The 24,716-nt window shown below is 37.0% G+C and overlaps 1 long non-coding RNA gene across 1 annotated transcript in view; it reads left to right on the top strand.

The window, feature by feature from the left end:
- The window catches only part of LOC103264713, a 38,764-nt gene extending 14,266 nt beyond the window's left edge, over positions 1–24,498 (top strand). Inside the window, exon 3 of the long non-coding RNA XR_504590.1 lies at positions 24,400–24,498. This is a non-coding gene — a long non-coding RNA (uncharacterized LOC103264713). The remainder of the gene's footprint in view (positions 1–24,399) is intronic.
- Positions 24,499–24,716: the final 218 nt, after the last annotated feature.

Raw genomic sequence — 24,716 nt, 5'->3', positions numbered from 1 at the left:
CGACTCCTCTTTTTCTTTTGTGTTCCATTCACCTGAAAATTTGTTTCCCATCCTCTTACTTTGAGTCTGTGTATGTCCTTTCTAGTGAGATGGGTCTGTTGAAGGCAGTATATTGTTGCCTGGTGATATTTTATCCATTTTGACATCCTATGTCTTTTCAGTGGTGCATTTAGTCCATTCACATTCAGGCTAATTATTGAAATGTGAGAATTCATCCCTATCATAGAGTTCTTATAGAGTTGTTGTTCTTCCAGTTGGTTTTTTTTGGTCCTTCTTTTGGTTTTGGGGTTGGTTCATGTGTTTTTTATTCTTTTTCCTGTACTCTTGTGAAGAACGTTGTTCTTTTTTCCTTTTCTTCTGTGTTTAGTACTTTTTAAAGTGTTTCATGTAGAGGTGGTTTGGTGGCAGCATAAGTTCTTAGGGATTGGATATCTGGGAAAGATTTTAATTCTCCCTTGCTGATGAAGCTTAGCTTGGCCGGGTAGGTTATTCTTGGTTGAAATTGTTTATCTTTTAGGACTTTGAAGATAGGGCTCCAAGCTCTCCTAGCCTGCAGGGTTTTTGTAGATAAATCTGCTGCTATTCTGACTGGTTCCATGGTATGTGATCTGGCCTTTTTCTCTTGCTGCCTTTAGGATTTTTTCTTCTATGCCTACTTTGTTTAGGTAAATTATTATGTGTCTAGGAGTTGGTCTTCTCATTTGTTGTCTTGCAAGGGTTCTCCGAATATCTTGTGTTTGAATTTTTGCATCACTGATTAGATAAAGGAGGTTTTCTTGAATGATCTCATGGAAAATTTGTTCCAGTGTGGTCTCTGTCTCTCTTTTTGTCTCAGGAAGGCCAATTACTCTTAGGTTTGGTCTCTTGAAGTAATCACTCATCTCTTGAAGGTTTTGCTCTGTCTTTTTTAGCTTATTTTCTGTGTTTTTAAGAGTTTGGGTTAGTTCTATATTTTGGTCCTTAAGCTCTGAGATTCTTTCTTCTGCTTGGGTAATTCTGCTTTCCATGCTTATCAGTTTGTTATTTATTTCATTCACAATATTCTTTATTACTGTTATCTCAGATATCAGCTCCTTCCTAGATTCTTCTTGTGTCTCCTCAATTTTTTTTAACCTCTCCATTAATGTCTTGATATCTAGGTTTGTAGTTTGAGACCCTACATTCTGGGGGCTCTTCATTGTTTGCATTCCAAAGTCAGTTTTCTCAGTGTCTGCCCTCCCAAGGGTCTGGGAGAGACACACACTCTTCTTTTGGTTTTTCTTAATTTGTGTAGATTTTTTTCTCTCTCTCCCCCTTTCCCTCCCCTTCTTTAATTCTGTTTTTGAGGGAAGGTGGGGTTGCTTTTGTTTCACTTCTGCAATATCATGTTCTTCCTTATGAGGGTCTTCTGGCTTTGTTCACTTCTGAGGTTGGAGTATAGGCTGCAATTTGTACTTTTTGCAGTTTTGAAGTTTAATTGAGGGGGAAACTGTGGTTCAGAATGTATGTGCTGATGCTAGCATCCATGAACAGGTGTATGAGCACACTGGAACCTATTTCCCTCTGCCTTACAATCTGTCCATTCAGCAGTATGTAGTCTTGGTCCCTAGATTAAAAAGGGGAGTATAAAAGAGGAAAATAATGGAGAAAGAGGGGGTCAATAGGAAGTTAGGAAGAGAGAAGAGCGAGAGGGAAAACAGACATACATACCAACTATCAGGTGAGAAAGAGACACAAGGCCAGAAATAAGTGAAAAAAGACACGTAAGAAAGATTCCCTAAAGAATACTGATAGTTACACAGAGACAGAACAATAAAATCAAGAAACAGTGTAAGTCAGAAGGCGAACAATAAACATGATCAAAACAGTCAAAATGATAAAATCATAAGTTAAAATAAGCGATCAGACTAAAGTCACTTCAGCTCTGATCTCCAGCCTCTCCTCTTTGTTTTTCATTGCAGGCAGCTAGATTTACTCACAGTTTGGGTTTTTTTGTCTTTTTTTCGTCAGCTGCCTGGTGGTTGCTTTTGTCTGCTTCAGTGTAGGGGTGGGGCTTTGTCTCCTGTTTCGTGACGTTACCTTAGGAACTGAAGTAGGGTTTGTTGATAGGTGGGCAGGGCAATGGAAGTCTCTGCCTAGAGAATGGCTGAGGCAGTTTTTGCAGATCCATTTCTCTCCACTTGTCTGGGTCCCCCAGCTTGGGGTCACATGCTGAGTGCCTCAGCCAGGGTGGGCTCAGAGCTCCAGAGCTCCAAAACTCCAAAGGGCAGGTGGTGAGTGGCGAGAGTGGCCCTGGCCCCCCACAGGGTACTTCAGCCAGGAATGGGATCGGTGTCTCTGAGGGGTGGCTGCCCAGAGCCTCCCTGAGTAACCGGCAGCTTGGTGCTGGGTGCTGGGCGGGAGACGATGTAGCCAGGGAGGGAGCTGGCACCCAAGACTCCCACGCAGGCAGTGGAACAGCAGCAGCAGGGGGCCACAATATCCGGTCCTGCATGGGACCAAAGGTCCCCAGGCCTTGGACCAGCGCAGCTGGTGGTGGGCTGGGGGATGGGGGAAGAAAAGTAAAAATCTTTTTGGGAACTCATGTTTGGAGAATCTCACAAGTCCACCTATGCCATCACCATCTTGTTCCTGTATCTGAATTATTTGACATGCTCAGAAATCAATTTCAATCTTATATAAAGAAGTTGAGGCTATGCATATTTATTCAGGCTATTTTTCTAAAAATAGACAGAAATGTAAATCTAATCCTTATCTCGGAATGATGAAAATTTGGTATTTTACTTTAAGATTTATAGATTATAAACTACTTGTGCTTAGGGTCAGTCCCTCAACACAAATAGTTTATAATCTAGATTTTCTAGACATAGAGAGTTAATTTAAATTACATAGAGTTAGAGAAGAACAAAATCAACATGGATTTAGAGATCAGGTAAGATGAGGAATGAGACTGCAGTTGTGTTCTAAAAGATGGGTAGGATTTAGATAGCTGTAGAGAGGTTGACATGGAATTTGAGTTCTTGAGACCAGAATGAGCAAAATATCTATAGCCAAGTGAGTAAAAGGAACAGTGAGAAGCCCAGGAAGTGTTTGGAATGAGAGAGAGATGAGGTAATGAGCAGAAACTGAGATTCTGGTAATATTATAGGCAAGTCAGAGTTGTTCCAACAATGAATTAAGAAAATGAAATAAGCCATTTAATTCATCTGGTGGATTGGGCAAGAGGGAATTGAAGAGAGGAAGTCTAAGAATGAAAGTTTTATCAAACATTGGATATTTCAAACATTGGAAAGAGTAGAAAGAGAAGGATAGAGAGTCTGGAGGAGGAAAGAGACAAATGTAAATTAAATATAAGCTGAACTAAATATTGTCAGAAAGAAAAACAAAGGAATCGCTGATATTTGAAATTGACTGTTATAGACAGAAGTGGGACAACTGGAAATACAGCGATTTTGTTTGTTTAGATAACAAGTTCCTTCAATTGATAAATTTTAGGTGACATGTGCCTGTTAAATCATGGATGTGCTGAAGGTAAAAGATATATTTTTTCTTATCCCTCTCAGAACCTAACGTAGTGCTACAAGAATGAAGAATATTTGGGTAAAAAATTATTAAATGAACTAATTTGAGGATTTTAATTTGAGTTGTGGCATTCTGTCATTATGTTTACAACATAATTTGTACTACAAAAAGAACTTCATTTTGTATAAAAAAATAGAATGGCTTGTAAGATATTATACCACTAAGGAATCATACGTTTAATTTCATATTTAACCATATTGAGCTTCTTCCATATTTTTAAAACAAAATAATTTTTAGAGACATTGCAATTTATACCTACATTTAATGTTCTAAGATTCCATCTGAACCATTTTATTTCTAACCATGAGGGAGTAACTGGAGTTGGAGTTTGACCAATCTTACCTAAACACTATAACAATCTATTAAATAATTTATGACAGGTCTTAATAGTCTAGATACAGAACTGTGGGAGAGTTTTTTTTCACATTTAGTGATAGTGATTGAATTCTAACTTATTTTTCTCTAACACTTACAAGAATACTATCCTTATTTACTGTGCATCATATTGAACTTCAGATGTTGTCAAAATTGGACTGTAAAGAAATTCTGGCGATGTCAGACTGTCAGATAGGATATGGCTTAGAACTGTATTTCAAGTTTCCTTTGAAAGAAAATTTCTTAGAGAAGCATTCTATAATCTTGCCAATATGGTGATGAAATATATCACTAGTAATCTAACCTTATAAGGTATAAATACTTTGATCTTATGGGTACTTAGCATAGTAGTGCCAACGAATATACATTTTTCTCATGCAAAAAACATAATCTAGAATACGAAACCTGTTGCTACATGTGAGGAAATCCCTTCAACAATTCTGTGTTTGGACAATTAAGATGTGTCATAAATGGTTCGGGTAAGTTGGCATGGGATAGCATGCTATATGAAGAAAAACTTAGAAAAGATTTTAAATTAATGAAACTAAGGAATTGAATAATTATGCTAGTATATCTAGAAATAAAGGTTTAGGCACAATTTATTAAACTACTGCTTAAAAATTGTCTCATTAGGACATTTAATTTGGCCTTATGAATATATAAATTAGACTATGATTTAGATCCGTGGACATCAAGACCAATGATGTGTGGCCAGTACTAACCCCAAGGGGGTGACTATGCTTCCTGATGACAATTTTGAATGAGATTTATGTGGATTCTTTTAAGTGGGTGTTTCTTTCATTTATAAATTTAGCAAAAGATTTTCACTGATGCGTATTTCCTGCCTATAGCAATTCTCACTTAAGAAAATTTAAAATCCTGTTTCTTTGAGTCATTTAAAAATATTTGTTCACCTTAATCATCTTATTAATTGAGGTGTCTGAGTTTCCTGTCATGATATCCTTCTTAGGCTTTTGAACTTACCATCAAAACTGGGCAGAGGAGTATGAAAAAAAATCCAGGTACACCATGTGGTCACAAACATGTTCTTTCCCATTCTCGTTGTGTTAAAGCAGCCTACATTAGGGTCAACATTTCTTTTTTTTTTTTTTTTTGAGTTGGAGTCTCACTCTATCGCCCAGACTGGAGTGCAGTGGCCACTCCCGGCCACCGCAGCCTTGACTTGCTGGGCTCAGCGATCCTTCTGCCTTAGCCTTCCAAGTAGCCGGAATTACAGGCATGCGCTACCGCGCCCGGCTGATTTTTTGATTTATTGTAGAGATGAGGTCTCGCTGCCCAGGCGGGTCTCAAACCCGCGGTCTCAGGCAATCCACTCACCTCAGCCTCCCAAAGGCATGGGATTACAGGCTGAGCCACCAAGCCTGGCTAGGGTCAACATTTCAATGTCAATTACCCCGTTAGCATCAGGACTCCTTTAATTGTCAGCATTCTTGGTCAATAGCCTGAAGTGTTAGTGAGACATCAGGTCTGTGTCTTACTCTTGAATAATCCAGGGGGAAAAGTTCTTTTTTAATATTTTTTCTTCTGTAAAGTTGTGATTGTACCTCTACTATATACATTGTAAAATCAAATGTGGAAGTTTTGCAACTACCTCTATTTTCTGAGAGTTTGAGTAAGATTGTTATTTGTTCCTCAATATTTATGTAACATTGTTGTTATGTGACAGAGTTCACCAGTACAACTATCTGAATCTGGAGGTTACTTCTGGGTAAGGTTATTGATTTTGAATTCAATTTCCTTAATTGTTATAGGGCTACTCAAGTTGTATATTACTTATTATATCAATTTTAGCAGTTACGTTTTCAGGGAATTTGTCCATTTCAGCTAAGTTTTCAAATATGTGGGCAGAGTGTTGTTCTTAACAATTCCTTACTTTTTTTTTTTTTCTTTTAATAAAGATGGGGTCTTACTATGTTGCTCAGACTGAGTTCAAACTCATAGGTGCAAGCGATCCTCCTGCCTTGGTCTCCCAAAGTGAGCCACCACACCCGGCCTCCTTACTATCTTTTCAATGTTTGCAACATCTTCAGTGTTATATCTTCACTTATTCCTGATATTTCTAATTTGTACCTTTTCTCTATATTAGTGAAGGGCTCATCACAAAGCAAAACTACAATGAGTTAACACTCGTATACTCAGAATAAGTGATTTATTCCCTAATGCAATTGTAGGAAAAGTAGGAGAAACAAGAAGCCAAAGGTACTGTTTCTGGGCCAGAGAACACTCTTTAAACAACTGTCCTGTCTCCTGAAGAACTGTCCTCCTGCCTAAATAGCTGTCATGATTGAACAATTTGGAGCTGGCAAGGGAATTTGAAGAGTCTGGCACTTCTAGCTGCCAGATCTGATAACTTTAAAAAGTAATGGTTGCGGCTCCAATTCTTCTTTCCAAATTTTATGCAAAATTATCTTTGAACAACCCTAACTAGAAGGCATATATGGAAATAAATTACCGAAAATGATGCTCGCACCCAAATTTAAAGCCGTAATGGTCCTAGTGCTAATGGTAAATAAAATCCTAAAGGCCCATGGTATACAGTGATAAGATAGTGACTTAAATTGTTTCCTATATTCACCTATAGATTGCAGCTTTGGATAACTGAATTATTGTTATATAGGACGTTATTGTTATACAGGAGCATAGTAGCATTGGTCGATAACTTCTAAATACACTAGAGAAATTGAAGAAAGAAAATTATGTTCTCGATACTTCATATCTCTGGATCCACTCTTGCTACTTTTCTCTTTTCTATATATCCATTTCTTTTTCCTCCCTGCCTGGGTCTTCCCTGGTGCCATAAGCTGTGGAGTTCAGTGGTGACCCTCTCTGGTCCACTCCCAGCTCCCTCTTAGGAACACTAGGGGCTGCCCTCCTGCTTCTGGTCTACAGCACTGACCAACAACAGTATTTCTGACCTCACTGCTTAAACATTCCCCAAGGTAGGAGCCCTTGTTTCCTGGTGATTGTCCTGTCTTAGGGTCCCACAGCAAAGCTGTCATCTTCTCAGTCTCAGGTTTCCAATTCCCGGTCGCATGTGGGGTCCCTTTGTGGCTGAGTGACCTGGGCCTCACTTGCAAACAGGAAACAACCGAGCCTGTAAATGGGGCTGTGGGCCTGGACAGGATGACACAGTGAGGGTGTCTTGCACGGGGCCTGGCCCACAGCATGTACAAAGCTCTCTTACTCTAGCCTGGCTCTGTAATGCAGCCGATCTGTGTCCTTACTTACTAACCCACTGGGGGCCGGGAACCAGCCTGCCCACTCCAATTCTGGGTTTCCCCATCTATGATCAGAGAAGCCCCTGCTTCATGGGACTATGTGCCTCCCTGAGGGCCTGGGCCCCAGCACCCAGGGAGGCACGTTTTGCTGCAGGTTGATGCCCTCAGTCTCCAGGACATGCAGCCCTGAAGGAGCCACGGCGACAGCATGGGTGGGGGGGATACGATCAAAAGGAAGGCCATGCTGTCACATGATACCAGTCCCTGAAGAGGAAGTCCCGCAGCCCTTCCACTTGCTGGATCTGTGTGGACTCTGGGCAAATGAGACAGTAGGATCAGGACTCAGATCCACCTGCCTCAACCCTAGAGAGGGTCCAGGGCATCCTTGGAGCTAAGCACACTCACACAGGTTAATCAGGGACCTTCACAGCAGGATGAGGCCCACTTTAACTGCCCATCCTGGGGATGACTTATGAGTGCCCGGCCAAAATGATCCCCAACAGGCGGCTGTATGGCTGCCATCTTGTGCCTGGAAGAGACCAGGCCCCTGCACCTCCAAGCATCTGCAAGGCGTTGGCTCTGGGGGGGTCCACATATATGGAGGCGATGGCTTTGGGCTTTGGGGTTCTCAAGCGACCTGGAAGTGGCAAGTGGAGAGGGCAGGCACTGGTGGGCGCGGAGACCTGAGCGAGCCTTTGCAGAGTCTTTGTTGGGCTGGTCAGCGTGCAGGGGAGAGAAGGATGTCCGTAGGGCAGGCTCACAGAGCTCCACTGGAAAGACAATGGTTGTGGGAGCCGCTAAAGCCGGGCCTGGCCATGAGTTCATCTCTGGAGCCATAGCCTAAATGAGGAGCTCTCTGTGATCTGAGAAAGAAAATTTTCTGAAAAGGTTTACAGATGGACCTGGAGTATCTCCTGAAACTGGGCAGCTATGGGCCTCATTCATGGATGGTCCTGAAAGAATGTTAGAGGGAAGCCCTCCCTGCAGCTAGTCCTACTATTTTATCTGAAAGGGGAGATGATCAGAATTGTACTTTTACACTGATTCATGAACAGTAGCTTATGGTTTGGCTGGGAGATCAGATTTGCAAGGATGTGTGACTGCATGAATGACGAAGAGGAGATCTGAGGAATTGCTATGCGGAAAAAAAATTCCAAATGAGCTGAGAGTTTGAAGATGTTTGTCTCATGTGAATGCTCACCAAGTAGTAATCTAAACAAAGTTTCATCCTAATAATCGAGTGGACGAAATGATTTATTCTGTGACTACTAATAGGCCTCTTTCCTTGATAAATGTGCTTACAAATAAATTGGTCAAGTAGGCAAGCTTAGGAATCATGCAAGTACTCATCAAATGATTTTCTACTCACAAAAGTGATTTGGCTATGGATGCTGCTAGGTGCCTAATCTCTCAACATCAGAGACCAACAATGAATTCTTGATATCGTACCCTTCACCAGGGTGACCAGTCAGCCAACCGTGGTAGATTGATTACATTGGACCATTTCCATCATAAAAAGAGCAGCACTTTGCTATCATTGGAATAAATATTTGCCCTGGAAGTGATTTGCCTTCTCTGACCAGTTCTTTCTAACAAAACTAACATCCATGGTCTTACAGAGTATCTTATTTACTGCCATGTTATCACACACAGAATTTCTTCTAATCATGGAGCTCATATTTCAGCAATTAAATATGGCAATCAGGCTCATGCTCATGGAATTAACTTGTCATATGCTGCTTGTCTCTCTAAAGCAGATAATCTGAGAAAACAGTGAAATACTATACCACTTTAAAAATTCAATTATGATGTCATGCTTGGAGAAAATTCTTGGAGGTGCTGGAGTAATAATCCTCCAAAATAAAGTGTATTTTCTGAATTAGCAACCATTTTTGTACCATTTTTCCCACGACCAGGATTTAAGAATCTTGGAGTTAATGACTAGACTTTAGGGTGGTTTCCTGTCCCCAGACAGCTTTAGATTCTGCTTGTTTGGAACCCCTGTTTCCCAAGGAAGTAATGATTCCACCAAGAACCATACTATTGATTTGACTAAAACAGGATATTGCCACCTGACCAATTTGGACCATTCATAATTAGTAAGCCAGTGAGTAAAGATGGGGTTATTTACTGACTGGGGTAATTGAGTCTGACTGCAAAAAAAGATATTAAGTTGGTATTATACATCAAAAGCAAGAAGTATGTCTGAATGCATAAATTTATCTGGAGCCCTTATTATTTTCATGTTTTGTAATAAAATTGAGAACAATTTAAAACACTCATCAATTAGCACCATGAATGCTAATAGAACTACCCTTTAGAGATGAAGCTTCTATCACCCCACCAGGCAATGAATTATAATCAACTGAATTTATAGTAACAAGGACTTGAGAAGTATTGAGTATTTTTTATGGAAATGTGAATATAATTGTATATATATTAACAAATATTTTCTCTTTTCCCTCTTCCATTCTTCTGCTTGTTAACATAAAATGTGTTAAACTATTGCCATATAGTATGTATACATTATCTAATATGTAATGTTACAATGTTTGCCTTCAACAGTCATATCTTTCAAATGGATTAAAATAAAAATACAGTATATTTAGTCATATATTTAATATTTCTGGTGCTTCTCGGCTATTGTCTTTATTTGTCTTGAGGTGGGCTACTTGAATCTCTAAAGTGTTTATACACTGTAGGGATCATCCAAGAATTTTCAATGAGTTGATATGCAGAATTTGGGGCTTCTTCATCTATGGACTTCTTCTTCCCAAAATTTGTACTTTTTTAAAATTGGAAAATGTAGTTTATTTAGAAAGTAAATTGGAGAGATAGAGAGAGAGAAGAGAGTCACCTCCCCAAAGAAAGGAACGGGATCAAAGCTTAGGAAAACATGGTGGCCATAGCTCCAAGAGTCACATGACTAGACCAGAGCTTAGCAAATCAATGACCTACTTTCTCTTTTAAGCCACTTCGTCCTTTGACCTATCATGCCAATAAGACTGCTTGAGTTCTTTAGAGCCTTGTGCCCAAAGTTAAACAGTTATATATTTTAGAATCTCATCCTGGATAGTAACCTTTTTTCAATTGTCAGAGCCCCTCTGGTTTTTTCTTGTTTTGGTCATACTTCAGGGCTATCAGTAGTTGCCTTTTAAATGTTGTGTGTAGTTCATAAATGTTACTAGTGTCAGGATTAGCCTAATATGAGTTATTTCACAGTTACCAAAATCTTTAGCTTTTTATTTTTAAAATTTCTTTTCTAATTTCTTCAGATGGAGGCATCAATCATTGATTTCCAATCTCTTCTAGCACATATATTTAAGGCTATGCATATCATTGTAAGTGCTGCTTTAGCTAGCACCTATATGTGTTGATATATAATAGTTTTTATTAAATCAAAAGTATGTTTTTATTTTTCTCGGTATTTTAAAATCAAATCTATGTAGTGATTTTGTAATGTTTAAATAGATAGCAATGTTTTAGTGAGCATTTTAATATTTATTTCTATTTTGGTTTTATAGAATATACCCCATATGATTTCAGGCTTTTGACTGTACATGGTCAAAAAAAATTTTTTTTAAGTCAGGGTCTCACTTTGTTGTTCAGGCTGGATTGCAGTGGCATGATCACGGTTTACTGCAGCCTCAACCTCTTGGGCTCAGGCAATCCCTCTGCCTCAGCCTCTCAAATAGTTAGGACTATAGGGCTGCTCTCAAACTCTTAGGCTCAAGCAGTCCTTCCACCTCAGTCTCCCAAAGTGCTGGATTACAAGTGTGACCAACTACACCTGGCCCAACTTCTTGTGAAAGTTTTGTGTATATTTGAATAGAATGTGTAATTGGTAAATGCAGTGTTCAACTATGTATCCACTTAGAAAAGTCTGTTAACCATATTGTTTAAATATTTTTTACATTTACTGTTTTTTTTGTTTGTTTGTTTGTTTGTTTATCCTCCTGGATACTAAGAGAGCTTTGTCAAAATAGCCTATGATAACTATGGATTTCAATATTTCTCTTTGTAGGACTCTTAATTTTTGTTTTAAATGCATTGAGGCTATGTTTTTAAGTACATATAGACTTTGCCTCTCTGTTAAACTAATTCTTTTAATATTATAAAGGGTTTTTCTTTAACACAATGTTTTTTGCCTTAAAGCTTATTTTATGAAGTATCAAAATAGCTACTTATGCTTCTTATTGTAATTATTCTTTTTGCATCTTTCTACTTTATTGTTATGAATTGTATGTATTTAAAGTAAATGATATAAATGTGTTTTATTTTGGCTTTTTTTAGCTTATTTTTACATATTTGTCTTATAACTCAAACATTTCATTCATTTACATTAAATGCAATACTAATATGTTTAGGTTTTAATGTACCATTTTATCTTTTGCTTTATGTATATTAAACTTGTATTCTTTCTTTTTGTTGTCTTTTCTTTCTTTTTGATTATTTCTATATTATTATTAGTGCCTACTAGCTTGTAAGTTGTATATTCTATTTTCTTTCAGTGATTACAAAGAAAAACATTCACATTTAACTTATTAAAGTCTATTTAATTAACTTATTAAAATCAGTTATTTTACCTTTTTCCTAGAAAATACAATGACCTTAGACTTCTTTAACTTCATTTGTCCCACTTATTCCCTTATATGATAATAAAATTCACTCTGTATTTTAAACACTGTTATATATTACAATTATAATGCTATAGCATTTTTTTTTGTATATTTACCACAATGTTTTTTTTTTCTGATTCCAGATCTTCTAGATAGAACTATATTTCTTTTGCTTAAAGTACACCTTTTAGATATTTCATAATTTTCTATTGTGAAAAATCATATGGTAGCAAACTCAGTTTTTCAAAAATTGATTTTTGGTTGTTATTATTATTCCTTGAACCTCTTCTGGTTTGTTTGTGGGATTTTTCATTTGTTTGTTTTGACTATGTATAGAATTCTAGATTTACATTTATTTCTTTCCTTAATTATATTATTGATTACATTATTCCATCTCCTGACTTCCACTGTAACTTTTAGGGTTACATTTATTTTTTTGAAGGCAACCTATCTTATTTCTGTGGCTGATTTTAAGATATTTCTTTTTGTCTTTGGTTTTCAGCAATTTTACCATTATATTTCTAGGTGTGAATTTGTTTATATGTGAATTTGTGGATTTACTTTTATGTTTTATGCTTTGAATTTTTTGGCCTCTTTGAATGTGCATATTGATATTTTCCATCAATTCTAGGGAATTATCAGTCATTATCTTTTTAAATATTGCCAGTTCCCCACACTTCTTGGATTTCAGTTAAACTTATATATGAAAACTTTGTATCCTATCTTCTACATCTTTTGTCCTTCTTCTTCTATTTTTCACCTTTTTTTCTCTTTATTGCATTCTCCTCAGTTTCTTTTGACCTATTTGTTGTTGTTGTGTTGCTCTGCACATATTTCTGAAGTCCACTTTAAATCTATTTTGGAATGAAGTGGAATAAAATACATAATTCTCCATATTTCAATGCCTTTCAAATTATTATTACTTTCCTCTGGATTACTGTGAATGCTAATAGAAAAGTAAAACACATAGAAAGGACCAAAGGGGGGGGAAAAACCAGTAGCTTATAAAATGTTCACTTACTCATAGGAATAGTGTGTGAAAGAAAGCAAAACAGATCAGAAATGACAAAAAGGAAGCTGTAACTTGAACCATGGCAATACTAACTTACTCAGTAATACGAGAATAACAAGAAAGTTTAAAAAAAATCAGAAAGGACCAAAAAAGGAATACACAACTGGAAACACAGCAATTTTATCTTACTCAATGTACGATACAGGTTTTACTAACGTTTTACAGTAATAGAGTAAGAGGAAAATATTAAAATGACTATTTTGCTCTTAAAATTTTACTCACAATTACAACATCTGTGATGGTTTACATTATGCATTCCTTATTTCTTGCCAAGCATGTATTATTTGAATCATTGACAATTTGCTGCTGCCTTGTAACAATAGGAGTGAGTGGGTTATATATTATTGAGTACAGTATGCAGTAATATGAATATATCAAAACCTGCAATAACGATTTAATAAAATGTGTTCCTTTAAATTATTAGACTGAATACTTCACCCTAGTGATCAATCACATTATTGAAGTATGTGGGATTTTTTGAGCATTTTTTTCCTCGTCTTGCTTTTAAGCATTTCCCCTCATATTGAAACAGATAGTAAAATAGAAACATTATCCTGTTAAGGCTGACCGAACAAGGTAGATATTTAAAATCTATTGTTAGCCATGCTCAGTGTCTCAGCCTGTAATCCCACGCCTTTGGGAGGCTGAGGTGAGTGGATTGCCTGAGCCCGCGGGTTCGAGACCCGCCTGAGCAGGAGAGACCTCATCTCTACAATAAATCAAAAAATTAGCTGGGCGTGGTAGCGTTTACCTGTAATTCCCGCTACTCGGAAGGCTGAGGCAGAAGGATTGCCGGAGACCAGCAGGTCAAGGCTGCAGTGGCCGGGAGCGGCCACTGCACTCCAGTCTGGGCGACAGAGTGAGACTCCAACTCAAAAAAATAAATAAATAAAAAAAAATAAAAATAAAATCTACTGTTTACTATCCGTATTATTTTACCTCTTTCAGCCCTAGTTACTTCATTGATAAAATGAAAATAAGTTGTATATGTATGCTATAAATTTTTTGTGTTGCCCAATTGAAAGAATGAATGTAAAGCACTTAGCAAGAGTTCTTGATGGCTAGTAAATATCTCAGTAATTGTAAGCTATCATTATAATTCCCTACTGGGACTGACTTACAAACAAAGATATGCTGTATGAAAGAGTGAGTGACTATGACTTAAAATGAAGAAGATCACAGAGTACAGGACTCACAAGGTGGCAAATGTAATGAAATCCTTGAGTGTTTTAGGAATACCACAAGCTCGGTGTTAAAATGGGATCAAGTAACACCTCACACAACCACCTGAGTCTTTTCCCCAACCAGAAATTTCATACAGGGATACACAGTACTTGAATTTCCATATAAAACAGGAATAGAAGAGAACAGGATATAGTAGATGTTCAGAAAAATAGGGCAAGTGTGCTTGCCACTGAGGATGAAAACAATACAGAACAAAAACATTTCAAGACTTGTGTTGAAAGAAAATAATGATAGCAAGTAAAGGCACTAACAAAGGTATTCACATCCATGGGGAGGGGTCAGGGCAGAGCTAAACTATCTTCATACGTGAGAAGAAGGGATGTAAGATACAGTAAAGCAAGGGTATATATTTCACTCTAGGATTGTTGATAAAGGTGCATTTTTCTATAAGTTGAGGAATTAATATAAAAGATCATAATACATATTTTAGCTACACAGATTATTGAATATGTCACATCACTGTGGTCCTTCTACCTGTCAGTAAACAAGTCTCCATAAAAGGCATGGGGAAATAAAAGTACTATCAAGTTGTCTCCATACCAACAAACACATTGTGATAGAGAGGCAGGCCCATCAACTCTCCCTTTGAATAGCTGAATCAGGTTGAGACTAATCCTAATCTTCCCTGGGGTCAGATAGGTTAATGATTTTCAACATAAAGTTTAAAAAGGAATTGAAATTCAAGTTCTAAAGAAAGTCATCAACATTATTTACTGAACCTAATCAATAGGAATGTTGGTAAATTAAACATTTTGAATCTTTTTTTTTTTTTTTTTTGAGTTGGAGTCTCACTCTGTCGCCCAGACTGGAGTGCAGTGGCCGCTCCCGGCCACCACAGCCTCGACCTGCTGGGCTCCGGCGCTCCTTCTGCCTCAGCCTTCCAAGTAGCAGGAACTACAGGCACGTGCTACCACGCCCGGCTAATTTTTTTGATTTATTGCAGAGATGAGGTCTCGCCAAGTTGCCCAGGTGGGTCTCGAGCCCACGGGCTCAGGCAATCCACTCTCCTCAGCCTCCCAAAGGTGCGGGATTACAGGCTGAGCCACTGAGCCCGGCAATTTTGAATCTTTTAATGACTCTCTAAATTAATATGAGTAAAGAGCAATTATCTCTTGTCAGAAAAAATCTGAGCAAGACAGGGATTTCTGAAAAGTATTTACAAACTATAAGAGAACTTTTTTATTTTTACTAGATTAACGCCTTATCTCCAAACTTTTTAATATTCATATATTCCAAAAGTTATAAAAGGTAAGTTATATGTATTGTGTGGGGACAAGGGCATTATACATTCATACACAGAATTAATGACTATGCATTTTAATATAACTCCCCCAAAATCATTCAATATCAAAATAGGGTTGGACCAAGTGAGGTGGCTCACGTCTGTAATTCCAGAAATTTGGGAGGCCAAAGCAGGAGGATTATTTGAAATCAGGAGTTTTAGACTAGCCTAGGCAACATAGTGAAGCTCTGGCTCTACTAAAAATTTTATTAAAAAATTAGCAAGGTGTAGTAGTTTGTGCCTATAGTCCCAGATACTTGGGAGACTGACACGGGAGGATCATGTGAGTCCAGGAATTCCAGTCTGCCATGAATCTGAATCACACTACTGTACTTCAGCGTGAGCAACAAAACAAGAGGACCCTGTCTCTAAGAAAAAAAGAAAAAGAAAGAAAAAATAAACACAGAGAAAAAAATAAGAACTTCATTATTATGAACAACGAAGCATGTTTTAGTATTTAATTAATGTTATAAGAAAAGATATTCCTAAAATAGCACATTATATAGAATATATATACAATATTAATTTGTAATTACTTATAACTTTTAACATCTAGTTAACAATTAAGTATTAATGAAATTATCACCTTAGCATCCTCTCTAAATACTAATAAAAACCACTAGAATAAAAATTGAAAAAAAATCCCTGTTACGTAAATGAAGTTTTCAAAATCAAAAAGCTATGAAGAAAAGCTGTTGACAGCAGAAACAATTGGAAGAGAATAAACAAGGTATCTTAATCTCTTTAGATCTCAGGCAGGATACAGAATCCTCTGAAAATAAATTGTATATTCTGAGGGGCTGAACCAATAGCCTCTTGTTTAGAAAGTCAAGATCTGTATAAGTAGGAAACCTGTAAATGAATTGTTGAGTCCTACTATTTGATTCCAAAGAATGATACAAGGTGAAAATATATGTAGATAGTGTAGATGTGATATTTGCAAAAAATAGATTTTTAGTGAGGAAAATTAGAGGATACAAATGGAGTTATTTAACTGATGATTTTGAAAATAAATGCAAATAACAGAATTTGTGAACTTTTGAGAGATATATCCATAGAATGTTATTGTCTAGATGTAAGTTCAAATGAAATTCAAGCATGTTGGCTCCCCATGGTCCTCTAGCTCTTCCTCCACACTATCCTTCATAGGTAAATAATCCACTAGGAATAGATGCCATTCTAATGTGAGTCCTAATGAGGAAAGAACCAGCAGGGAAAAAAAGGGAGGACAAAGGGCATGCCAAATAAAAGGAAGATGAAGAATACAAATTGTAAAAGTAAGTATGAAGTAGACGAAAAATATATTACCTCTGTATAATGTTAATGTTCTCTCTGAAAACTGCTGAAGAACTATAAAAGACTCAATAAAGACATAGTAAGATGATTAAAAACAGATAAGAATTTGTCTCAGAAAATAATCTAAGACAAACTATTAAAATTAGAGGTGCAATCATTCCTCTGTATCCATGAAGAATTGGTTCCAGGACCCTCCCCCCGCACCATACACACAAAATGAATACCAAAATCAATAGATGCTCAACTACTTTATATAAAATAGTATAGTACTTGCAAATAGCTTAAACACATTCTCCCATAATCTTTAAATCATCTCTAGGTTACTTGTAATACCTCATACAATGTAAATTCTATGTAAATAGCTGTTATACAGTTTTGCTTAGGGAATAATGACAAGAAAAAAGTCTATACAATATTTTCCATCCATGGTTGATTGAATCTACAGATGTACAACCAGCAGATATGAAGGGCCAGCTGAGTTCAGTAATGTTTCTATACACCAGGTCAATGTACAAAAACAAATTCTTATGCACTAACAATTAGATAGTATATACTTTTAAGTCAAATGTATCACATGTATTAAATAAATCTAACCAAAGATGAGTGAAGCAAATCCTTTATGGAGAAAATTCTAAAAACTTATTATATGATATCTTAAAAGACCTAAATAAATGGATAAGTATATGCTGTATAAATGGGAAAGCTCAATATTGCAGATATAAATACTCATCAAATTTTACTCAAATAATGTTAATTGAATCTTATTTTTTTGTGGAATATAAGATGACCTTAAATGTAGTATGGGAAGATTTAAGCATCCTTAAAAACTCAAGACAATTCTGGGAAGAACAGCATAGGAAATGAATGCATTCCATTGAATACCAAGATCTACCACTAAATTATATTAATTTAAATAGTTATTATTGATGCAGAGTAAACAAATAGAATAGAACAGACAGTTGACAAGGAAGACTTAAATATATATATATATATACACATAAAAGAATTTGGGGCAACCCCTTCGGGTCCTCTCCCACTGTGGGAGCTTTTCTGTCCTCTCAATAAATCCTGCTTTCTTTAAAAAAAAAATTTTGGTCAATGACATAGATACTGTTGCAATAAAATATACTGCAATAATATTTTTATGGAAAATGAGGATTCCTGCTATATATTATTCACAGAAATAGCCTATTAAATTAAAAGAATATGACTATCAAAACATCTGACCCTGAAGAAATACAAAAGACCATTAGAGACTACTACCTACACTTGTATGGAAACAAACTTAAAAACCTTAAAGAAATGGAGGACTTTCTGACATCACACAACCTACCTAGGTTGGAACAAGAAGAAATTGAGACCCTAAATAGACCAATAAAAATCAAAGAAATCGACTACATAACAAGAAAACTTCCTACAAGAAAAAAGCCCTGGTCCAGATGGCTTTCTAGCAGAATTCTACAAGACATTTAAGGAGGAGCTGATACCAATCCTACTGAAGGTATTCCAGGTGATTGAAAAAGATGGAACTCACCCCAAATCATTTTACGAAGCCGACATCACATTGATACCCAAGCCAGGTAAAGATCCAACCCAAGCCAGGTAAAGATCCAACAGAAAGAGAACTACAGGTCAATATCTTTGATGAACATAGATGCTAAAATTCTCAAAAAGATCCTAGCAAACCAGATTCAGCAATACATCTCAAAAATCATCCATCATGGCCAAGTAGGCTTCATTCCTGGGATGCAAGGCTGGCTCAACATTCGTAAAACCATAACTGTAATTAAATTCATCAACAGATGTCAAAACAAAAACCACATGATCATATCATTAGATGCAGAAAAAACTTTTGATAAAATCCAGCGCCCCTTCTTGATAAAAACCCTTGAACATCTAGGCATATGGGGCACATACCTCAAAATAGTAAAAGCCATCTACGAGAAACCCATAGCCAGCATACTCCTAAATGGACAAAAATTGGAACCAATTCCCCTGAAAACTGGAACTAGACAATGATGCCCACTCTCACCCCTCCTGTTCAACATAGTATTGGAAGTCCTGGCTAGAGCAATCAGAGAAGAGGAGGCAATCAGGGATATCCAAATAGGAAAAGAGGAAGTCAAATTATCTCTCTTTGCACATGATATGATTGTGTACTTGAAAACCCAAGAGAATCTGTCAAAAACGTCCTTATATTGATAAAGGCCTTTGGCAAAGTCTCAGGATACAAAATAAATGTACAAAAGACAATCGCATTTCTTTACACCAATAATAAACAAGCAGAAACCCAAATAAAAACCACAATTCCATTCACAATAGCCACAAAAAAATGAAATACCTTGGTATCTTCCTAATCAGAGATGTGAAAGACTGTTACAATGAAAATTGCAAAACACTGCTCAAAGAAATCAAAGATGACACCAACAAGTGGAAAAATATCCCATGCTCATGGATTGGAAGAATTAACATTGTGAAGATGTCCATCTTACCTAAGGCAATCTACAAATTCAATGCAATACCCATTAAATTATGAGCAACATTCTTCTCGGACCTGGAGAAAACAACACAGGAATTCATATGGAAACACAAACGTCCAAGAATAGCCAGAACAATCCTCAGCAAAGAAAACAAAGCAGGTGGTATCACATTACCAGACTTCAAACTTTACTATAAAGCTACAATCATCAAAACAGCTTGGTATTGGCACAGGAACAGGCATATAGATCAATGGAACAGAATTGAGATTCTAGGAGCATAACCTCAATTTCTCAACCAACTCATCTTTGACAAATCCCCCACCACCTACCACTGGGGAGAGGAGAACCTATTCAGTAAATGGTGCTGGTAAAACTGGCTGACCACATGCAAAAGATTGAAACAGGATCCCTATCTATCCCCATGCACAAAGGTTAACTCCAAATGGTTCAGAGACCTAAATGTAAAACCTCAAACCATAAGAACCTTAGAGAATGAAGGAAATACCCTCATGAAAATCGGAACTGGCATCAAATTCCTGAACAAAACCTGAAAACCACAGGTCATAAGAGAGAAGATAGACAAGTGGGACCTTATTAAACTGACAGGCTTCTGCAAAGCCAAAGAAACCATCAAGAGAGCAGGGAGACAGCCCACAGACTGGGAAAAAGTATTTGCCAACACCTAGTCTGACAAAGGCTTAACATCCTGGATCTACAAGGAACTCGAATGTGCTGAAAAGAAAAAAACAAACAACCCCATTATAAAATGGGCAAAAGATATGAACAGACACTTCACAAAAGAAGACATCCGAGCAGCCAACAGACACATGAAGAAATGCTCAACCTCACTAATCATCAGGGAGATGCAAATCAAAACCACACTGAGATATCACCTAACTCCAGTCAGAATGGCAATTATCAACAACTCAAAAAATAACAGCTGATGGAGAGGGTGTGGTGAAAAGGGAACACTTTTACACTGTTGGTGGGAGTGTAAACTAGTGCAACCTCTGTGGAAAGCAGTGTGGCGATTCCTAAAAGCTCTAAAAATCGACTTTCCATATGACCCCACAATCCCCCTACTGGGATTATACCCTGAAGAACTCAAATCACTCTATCAAAAAGATACCTGCACACGTATGTTTATTGCAGTATTGTTCACAATAGCAAGAACCTGGAAGCAACATCAAAAGAGGACTGGATTAAAAAAATGTAGTACACATACACGATGGAATACTATGCAGCCATAAAAAAGAACAACATCATGAATTTCGCAGCAACCTGGGTGGAACTAGAGTCTATAATACTGAGTGATCTCTCACAGAAACAAAGATCTGAGTATCACATGTTCTCACTCATATAATGGACCTTGAACATCCAATGTAATACTATAAGTAAATGACTGACAGTACTGGGAAACTATGGGGGGGGATGGGATTAACAGTTGCAAATATCTGTCTGGGGATGGGGAAACACTTCTTATCAACAGGGTGCCTGAATGAAATGTAATTGTACATCTAACCCCTAACTGTACCCCACAAAATCATAATAAAAAATATTGATTAAAAAAAATGCTGCAATAAACATGCATGTGCAGGTGTCTTTTTCACAGAGTGATTTGAGTTCCTCTGGGCATATTTCCAGAAGGGGGATTGCTGGGCTATATGGAAGGTCAATTTTTAGAACTTGTAGGAATCACCACACTGTTTTTCACAGAGGTTGTACTAGTTTACACTCCCACCAACAGTGAAGAACTGTTCTTTTTCTTTCCATCCTCTCCAGCTCCTGTTGCTTTTTGATAAACTTAATAATGTTATCCCTCATTGTGTCTCCTACTCCAAAATTATCTACTTCAGCTAGTGAAATAACCAAGTCATCTAAGCTAGAAGCCTCTGTGCCTTTTTGAAAGAAACCATTTCACCTCTGAAATATATTATTCTTCCAATCTCTACTGATTATTCTGTCTTCTTCATCACAATTGCCATTACCTGGCTCCAGGTCCCTTAATAATATTCAAGAGGGCTGGGCACAGTGGCTCAAGCCTGTAATCCTAGCACTTTGGGAGGCCAATGCAAGAGGATTGCCTGAGCTCAGGGGTTTGAGACCAGCCTGGACAACTTGGGTAGTCCTCATCTCTATAATAAATCAAAAAATTAGCTGGGTGTGGTAGCACATGCCTGTAGTTCTGGCTACTTGGAAGGTTGAGGCGGAAGGATCGCCTGAGCCTAGCAGGTCAAGACTGCGGTGGCCATGAACGTGCCACTGAACTCCAGCCTGGGCGACAGAGTGAGACTCCAATAATAATAATAATAATAATAATAATAATAATTCTCATGTATATTGTTACATCTCATAACTCTTCTGACTCTTGCCAGACTAACCCTTTCCAATACGTTGTACTGCTACCAAATTGTCCCTCTACAACACACTTGATTAGGACATCTTAACCAAAAGGAAAAAAGAAAAATAAAAAACAAAAGAGATGGTTTCTAATGTTAATTACAGAATACAAATAAAAAACTCACTTAGTGGCTGAAAGATGATATGGAAAGAACATTAGTTTTACATTATTTTTCCAGTACTTATTAGCTACTTAATTTTAGAGAAGTTATTTAAACTCTGTAAACCTTAGTTTCTTCAAACAGACTAATAATATGTACCTAAGAAAGTTGCTGTCTAGTAAAATGAGACAATTTGTGTGAGAATAGTAGAGTAACAAATCCAGAAATCAATTTTCTTTTCTCAAAATATTTCCAAACTATTTTTTTAATTTTATCTCTTGTCATGCCCATCCTCTTGCAATCCAGGCTCCAACATTTCAATTTTTCACAAACGTGCACATCTATACTTCCTTTCTTCTGTTTGGAACACATCTCAGCCTTCTCCATTGGACCCACTTCTACTCATCCTTCAAGACCCAGTTGAAAAATTACCTTTTCTGCAACAAATTTCCCTAAGCTACCTGCGCTCCCCAATCAGAAAAGTTTCCTGGATCTTCTGGGATGTCAATAGCACATTTCAGTGTTTTTACGTGCTCTTTGTCAAAACTGTGAAGAGTGTAGAATTTTTTACCTACTCACAACCTCACAAGTTTAACCTGTCACAGTTTCATCTTTGCAAAAGATAAGAGACTCCTGAATTAGAAGCAACGGGCTTTATTACTCTCAGCAAATAACATGAGCTTTATGTTTGCATTGCCTCTCCTTAAGTTCTATGGTATTGTAGAAGAAGGGTCCAACTGGAGGCAGAGCATGCAGTATCCTGAGTTTAGGGAACCTGAACCTGGTGCAATAGGCTGCGAGCAAACTTGCAAACCTTTGCCCCAAAGGGGAATATTATCTTTATCAGGCTGGACAGTAAACAAATCTACCCTTTGTTCTGCAAAGAGAGGGTAGCTCTTTCTTCTTTCATTCCTCTATAAATAATTATGAAAAAATAAACCACAACCAAAGGGCTGCTTGCAAACTGTGCAGAAACATGAGAGATCCATAAAGAATTATTTTTCAACACTTTCATAAAAACTTCCCCTTTGTTTCCAAATTAGGTGGGTGGAGAAGATGGTACACAGACAGTGTCCTATACATATACAGAATCCCAGTGTCCACAACACTGACATCCACTGTATACTTCAGAATTAAAAATCTCCAAAAGGGAATAAACTAAGGTAAAACTTCAAAGTAAGGTAAGGTAAGCCCAAGTGCTAGGATAATTCAAAAATTACATAGTTTTCTCTTTAATAAATATGATTAAATTAATTTAATATATATATATATTAGGCTCTTATGAGGTTTACAAGGCAAATAAAATCACAAACCTCTAAATATATATCTTTTAAAATGTGGAGGTGGAAAAAGTACAGATGTCCTATACATCAAAAATTCAGCTATACTACTACTAGTAGTAGCTACATCTTGATGGGCACTTACTGTAAGTTTAGCCTTTTGTCTACATTACCTTTATGCCTCATTTCAACCATGTGAGGAAATTTGGAATTTTTGGAAATGGCTTACTTCAAGTGACAAAACTAATGAAGAGTTTTTTGAACTCAATTCATTTGGTTGGCTCAAAGTTCTACATGCAAAACTTCCTCAAGAGAATTCTCCTCTGATATTGATTTTTCTCCATGACCAGCAGCTAAAACTGTAAAACCAAGGAAAAGGGAGATAATTCTAGAAGTTGGCTCAGAATCAAGCCAGCAGATGACTACATGGATAGTGCCAAGCTGTAACCTCTGTGTGGAGATGGAAGAGTCCCCAAGTATCACTCCACCTATTTTTCAACTTTGGCTGAATTTCATTCTGATTTTGGATACACTAGAGCACATTGTTTCTTTTTTCACTTCAAAGAAAAATTGGAGCAATCTTTCTTTGGCAGAAGAGAAAGGGCTTCTCAGAAATGCTGATAAATTTTATAAGGATTTCTATTATCATTTCTATGTCTCAGATTGGTATTGTCCATAAAGCATCGGATGGTTTTATTTAGTCATCCTTTCATCTCTCTGTCTAGCCAAAAAATATTTCTGGCAAGTCATTGAACTGCTAAACAACTCTAGCAAATAAAGAGAAGAATTTGTTCAATGAAAAGAACGTGAATTTTAGTTGGGTTCTTGTCTCTGCTACTTGTGAGAGTAACCATCTAACCTTTGAACGTCTATTTAATTAATGCAAAGTAAACATAATAATCCTTGTCTGTAAAAATGTGTTAGAGTAAAACCAAAGAAGTGTGTAAGTTGCCTAACACAGTGTCTGAACCAAAAATGGTATTCCCTTCCTTTATCACACAGACATTACAAGGCTATAATGTATCATTTGCTACTTGTGGAAGAATAATACAAATCATAGATAAAGAAAATATTGGTCTCAGGCAACTCAAATATTTGTTTCAAATGAAGCTGACAGCATAATGGATATGGATTTTGGACCAGAATAGAAGCAGCTAATTTCCTGCTTAGGAATACCATCGAAGTAACAACATCAAACTTTTATGTCCAGTGCTACTCTTTGAGAGGGAATTAAAGACTTGGCTGGGGAATTCTTAAAGTGAAACTTTTTTTGTTGCTCTGCAAGTTGGTGGAGCATATAAAAATGCTCAGAAAATCATACTCTGAGTTGACCAGTGCTAAAAAAGAGAAAAACTTATTGAAATTCCGTGAAACAACGATGATGAAAAATAATGGTCTTTTGTTGAAACTATGAAAAAAGCTGATTTTATTGCAACTTTTCTTTTCCAGGAAAGAAGAGCAACTACAAGACTCATGGTGATCTGACACAGACAACTAAAGCAAGTTCTTGAAGATTTTCACTGTGGAAAGTGCTTAGTTTTTGCTGCTACCTCAGTGGTTGCCAGAAGACTGAATATTGAAAATGTTCAACTTGTTATCTATGTTGTTGTTGTTGTCGTTATTCTACTCCTCCTCCTCATTCCAGGGAGAAGGGTGTTTATATCAGTGCTCCACCCAATTCTCTATCCCTTGTTAGCCAGTCAGTCTGTGCTATTTGACTATCTTTCTTAGAAAACCCATTTGGTAATGCCCCCTTGAAAATCACA

Source organism: Carlito syrichta, unplaced genomic scaffold, assembly GCF_000164805.1.
Source record: "Carlito syrichta isolate Samal-C Ts95f unplaced genomic scaffold, Tarsius_syrichta-2.0.1 Scaffold305702, whole genome shotgun sequence".
Classification (NCBI taxonomy): domain Eukaryota; kingdom Metazoa; phylum Chordata; class Mammalia; order Primates; family Tarsiidae; genus Carlito; species Carlito syrichta.
This window is presented reverse-complemented; position numbering and strand designations above follow the sequence as displayed.